Genomic DNA, 5992 nt, shown 5'->3' with positions numbered 1-5992 from the left:
TCATCTGGTCCAACCCCCTGCTCAATGCAGGATTCACTAAACCATCTCAGACAGATGTCTGTTCAGGCTCTGTTTGAAGACTTCCATTGAAGGAGAACTTACCATGGACTCCGGGTGTTGGTGTGGCAAGCAGTAAGGGACGTGGGAAGCGAGGACTTGGCAGAGTCAGGAATCTTTTGAGCAGAAAAATGGATGAAGTGGAACCAAGCAAAGATGAAAGCAATCTAAAGCACAGTGTGCACAGAAGGTGGGTACACAAAACTAAAGTCTTGAATCTCAATCCTAAGAAACAGGTGCATGTCCTAATAAGCCTTAAATAGGAGTAAGGAGATGTCATCACTGAGCCATGCCGGGCAATCTGCAAAACACGACGAGAAGCACAACAGAGGGCAGTGGACCGAGGTGAAGGGAGAAGAGCCCAGGAAACCTGGGACAAGTGTATAACAGTGAATTGAAAGATGTCAGCAGAGATCAACAGAGCAAGTCCTGTTTACTTAGGATAATGCATCGCCAAGAATGATTATTTTTTGGTGAAAACAAATCAATCATTTCACTCAATAAACAAGAGTTTTGCTCTTTCATCGGGTGATCGTCAGTCTCCTTACACTGAAAGCTATCATGAAATTAGCATTAACAACTCTCGTACATGATAGTCAAAGTGTAAATGCATCTTAAATCATGTCCGTCCAAAGAATATCATTAGAATGAAGCCTTCTCAGTCATAAATCATGAAAAAGTCTTTCTGGAGTACACCAGTTAGATATTGACTCATTAACTCATGAACAAGGCTTTTCTGGAATATGGAAAGGCATCATTATTATGTAACTTGGATAGATCCTGATACTCCAAAAGACCTCACCAGTAAGAAACCTTTTTAGTACAGAACACATAGGAACAATCCTTTTGTGGGAAATTGTAATTACTAACTTGGTTTGTTCCTATCACTCCAAAGGAAACAAACTGTTACCAACGAAAACAAATAAATAATAACCAGTTAATTACTGAGAAACTGATCTGCCCAAGTCACTTCAAGACCAGACGTCAAGGAAGCCAATGATGGGAACTTGCTGCTCTACAATTGGCAATTTTCCACTATCAGTAAGGACCAGGTTCTTCTGGAGTTCACTTACTACCCTTACAACTATATGCTAAAAAATGTTGGGGTTGAGTGAGGGGGCATTTGAAAACCCCGGCTCTGGGAAAAAAAACATTGCTCGTCCTACCCTTCTTCTCTACTGTATGGATGTGTTACATACTAGATTTTTCTGGAGGTCACACATAGTCTCTTCATCCACTAACCATGAGCTACAAATGCAGCTGTAGTCATTTGTGTGAATGCCAATGTGTATACAAGACATGAACGTTAGTATCTCTTGCTAGAAATCTGTTTTGCGAAACAAGATGCTTATACAGCAGCCAACTAGGAGCAAACAACTTCCTTCTGTATGTATTTGTATGTCAGGATTTAGTAACTGGTGGTAGACAGATAGTTTTTATAGTCTCAGTATTATTTAGCTGACCGTTCTTAGATTGAAATTGTTTGTTCCATTGTTGTAGGCCAAGACCACCCAAATATTCCATAATACTTGCCATATGGAGCACGGAACATCTCAGGTACACCTTCTATGCATTATAAAATCCATATGTGTAAATGTACGGTGTATATAGTACAATCGATGCATATTCATGAATGCAATCAGATATTGAAAATTAAAGTGAACCTGTCAGCTGATTCATGCTGTCCAAACCACGGGCAGCAAGAATCAGATCCTGGCTTCCCCACTGCATCCAGATATACGGTACTAAATGCTCCGGCATTTCAAACCAAAAAAATATTTAGACAGCCGGCCTGGCCGGATTTTATACACCTGTGGCAATAGGACTGAAACTTGAATTGAATGATCAAAAGTTTTTTCGCTAAACTTTTTTACACATTGTGTATTTCCTAGTTAACATGAGGCCAACCATGTTTTTTGAAAAGTGATGTAGTATAAAATGCGAAGAAAAATGCAGCAGGAGACATAACTTTTTCCCAAATCACTGTTAAGCTCCCTTGACACATAGTTTTATGTGGCTTTTTTTTTCTCAGTGATTTTTTTTTTTGCAGAGGGCATACATAGAAATCATAAGGCCCCAGAGCAAAAGCCCACAGAGTGCCCACATGCCCCTCACAAAAAAAAATAGGAATATGGGCACAGTCACAGAGAAGTATTGCAGCAAGTACACAAAAATAGTGCACCTACTGAAGTCCTTGGTGTTTTCACCCACCACACCATTTTCATAACTGCCATACAGTATGATGGATGCAAAATCCCTCCGTTACACAGTAGGTTACCTACAATAAATTCCTCCATACTATTTGCTCCAACAGTACCCCTCTAAATGCCCCCACACGCACAGTATAATGACCACAAAGCTAACCTCCATAGTATGATGGCCACACAGTGACTACCCACAGTATAATGCCTCAACAATGACCCCCACACAGTAGAGTGCCCACACAGTCCCTCACACTTCACAGTATGATGCACAACAGCCTGCCCACCCAAAGTATGATGCCCCACAGTTCCCCTCCAAAACCAGTATGATGCCTTTAAAGTCCCGATTAATACAATATAATGTCCCAACAGTATGACACCCCACACAGTATGATGCCATCACAGTCTCTCCACACAGTATGATGCCACTACAGTTCCCCCGACACACAGTAGGACTCCCCACACACAGTAAGATATCCCCACAACCCCCTGCATAGTCCCATCACATATGGTATGATGCCTTCACAGTCTCTCCACAAAATAGCTTCCCCTGATTAGTAGGATGTACCCACAGCCCATCACACAGTATGAGGACCCCCATAGCACCGTACACAGTTTGATGCCCTACAGTGCTCTGCACAAGTAAAGACTGACAATTTTTTAAAAATATCCCCGTTCCCCCGATGTGCCGCTCCACTCTGTACAGAGTGTAGGCTAAGGCTCCGTGCAGCAGGCGTAATCTATTTACATAATCATGCCTGCTGCGATGAGGCCTCAGACACTCAACCTGATACAAAACGGTGTATTTCAGAGGGTTTTAATAAAACCTATTAATTCACAGGGTAAAATAAAACAAATCAGCAGCAGATTGCAGGCATACTCTCCTTGTTCCAGAAAGACCGTCGATTTTCATGCTGATTTTAAGCATTGCAACACAGAGTGAAATCCACAGCTACCTACTACACCAGAATCAACAAACACATCTACATGTAACACATGGATTTCGTTACGGATTTTGGTACCACTTGGTAGTTTGGTTCCGCTGTGTATTTTTACACGATGCGTGAGGATTGTATCAGACTGTAAAAAACAATTTAGCCCTGTTCAAACCCCATATGGTCATGATTTTCAATGGCTGTTATCAGAACTACGGGTTTTGGATAATTCTGCATAAATTAGAACTGAATAATGTTTGATCTCCATTTTCTTAACCATTTGAGGTACAATGAGCAAAGGTATGGCAGATAGGGGCAGCAGTTTTATTGGTGCCCACGCAACATATTTTTTCCCAATCACCTTCTTTAATAGAGTTATGAAAGGTTTTTTTTTATACACATTTACAATGGTGCTTGAAAGTTTGTGAACCCTTCCGAATTTTCAATATTTCTGAATAAATTTTACCTAAAACTACATTAGATTTTCACACAATTCCTGAAAATAGATAATCAAATAAAAAAAAAAAAATATTAGACTTTGCCATTTTTTAAATGAGGACAATGATCTAAAATCACATGTCTGTGAGTACAAAAATATGTGAACCTTCAGGATTGATAGATAACTTAAAGGGGTATTCCCATCTCCAAGATCCTATCCCAATATGTAGTAAGTGTAGTAATAATAATATTATCAAATACCTCCAATTAGAAATGTATAGTTTTTCTGATTTGCTATATCTCTTACCTCATGTGCAGGCATTGCAGGACCTTAGGTATGCATGGTTACGACCACTAGCAACTAGCTAACAAACTGTCACTATTTCAGTGGTCATAACCATGGATACCCAAAGTCCTGCAATGCCTGCACATGAGGAAAAAGACATAGTGAATCAGAAAAACTATACTACATTTCTAATTGGAGGTATTTGCTATTAATATTATTACACCTACTACATATTGGGATAGGATCTTTGAGATAGGAATACCCCTTTAAAGATGAAATTAGGGTCTAGTGTTTTCAATAAATGGTATGACAATCATATGTGAGTGGGTGACCTGTTTTATTTAAAGAACAGGGACATGGCAAAGTCTGATCTTTTTAACATGTTTGTGGAAGTGTATAAAGCCACAAACGAGAACTTTCTGAGGACCTCAGAAGATGAGTCGTTGATGTTTATAAGGCTAGAAGTTATTACAAAACTAAAGGGGCAGTTAAACTGCAAGATAATTGTGAACGAGTGTTGCTAAAAACACTTGTTCATTAGGTGAAATGATCTCTTATGGAGCATAAAAGATCATCCTTCTTGGCGGTGCATCATTCTGTGTAAACATGACTTGCACTGCCGAAAATGATGCAGCCTATGTGCTGAGAGGTCTAGTTGAGATCGGTCAATGCCCATCGTTTACTTTGATCTGTCTGTATAAACAGGCATTCAATTGATCAGTAAAAGTTTGCCAATCAGCAGTTGTTTCTTGCTGACGGTCGGACTGTATAAACGGACCTTAATTCTAAAGAGTTTGGACACCATGAATCCAAAGACAGATATACTCTGTGCAAATGGTGGAAATTCAAGACTTGTCTCACCCTTCTCAGGAGTGTTCGACCAACATAGATTATTCCAGGAGTACGGTGTATAATATTTCACGAGGTCACAAAGTAAGCCAAGCTAACTTCTAAGTAACTAAAGACCTCTCTCACAATAAAGTTAATGATTATGAGTCTACAATCAGGAGATCACTGAACAACAATGGCATGCATGGCAGTGATTGCAAGGAGAAAGCTACTGTTCTCAAAAAAGAACATTACTGCCCATCTGCAATTTGTTAAAGATCACCTTGACAAGTCAGAAGGTTATTGGAACAATGTTTTGAAGATGGATGAAACTAAAATAAAACTTTTTGGTTTAAATGAGGAGAACTATGTTTGTAGAAAGAAAAAAACACTGCATAAAAATCCCATACCATCTGTGAAACACGGTGGTGGTAGTATCATGGTTTGGCCATGTTTTGGTACATCTGAGACAAGATGGCTTGTTATCATTGATGGAATAATGAAGTCTGAATTATGCCAGTAAATTTTAAAAGAAAATGTCAGGACATTAGTCTATTAGCTGATTCTCAAGAGAATGTGGGTCAAACGCTAGCATTTTTTCTGATGTAGTGGAGTGCCAGCTGTCCTTTTGGGCCACAATAGATACAGTCATCCTGACATTTTTTAACTATGTTTCACTCAGGAGAGAGACACCACTAGGACTTCTCTCTATTAACCAAACAGGTGCTCTAAAGAGCAGCTATCTATTGAGAGGAAGCAGCTCATCCATATACAGATAGACAATCAGTTTTAAGTCATTTAATGTTACATTGCAGCGCACCATCTGGAAACCTATTAAGCAGTAAGGGGTTATCCAAACCAGAAAAGCTTTTTACTGTTTCAGAGATATGGGCCTTTTTATTTTGTGTTCATTTTTATGTTTTTTTCCAAGGGGGCGGCACTCACATGATCCTCTAGGGCATTTCTTTAGGCTGCTCTTCGTTATTACCCTGTCAGCCAAACACCCCCTTTCAAAAGACCATAAAAATTAGCACAAAATAAAAAGGCCTACATCTCTGGAACCATATAGAGGACTTATGGGGAGCAGCAGGAATAAAATAACAGCAAAAACTAACCACTTTTGACCTAGTGACAGGTCTGTTTAATTCTCACAATAAGTGGGAGTTTCAAAGGTCTCCTACCGATCAACAAATGATGTCATATTCTTCCAATATGGCATTAGATGCTTTACCCCGTCAAAGCATTTT

Source organism: Phyllobates terribilis, unplaced genomic scaffold (genome assembly GCF_046119375.1).
Source record: "Phyllobates terribilis strain yellow unplaced genomic scaffold, ASM4611937v1 Scaffold_7__3_contigs__length_470593459, whole genome shotgun sequence".
Classification (NCBI taxonomy): domain Eukaryota; kingdom Metazoa; phylum Chordata; class Amphibia; order Anura; family Dendrobatidae; genus Phyllobates; species Phyllobates terribilis.
Note: the sequence above shows the minus strand (reverse complement) of the source record.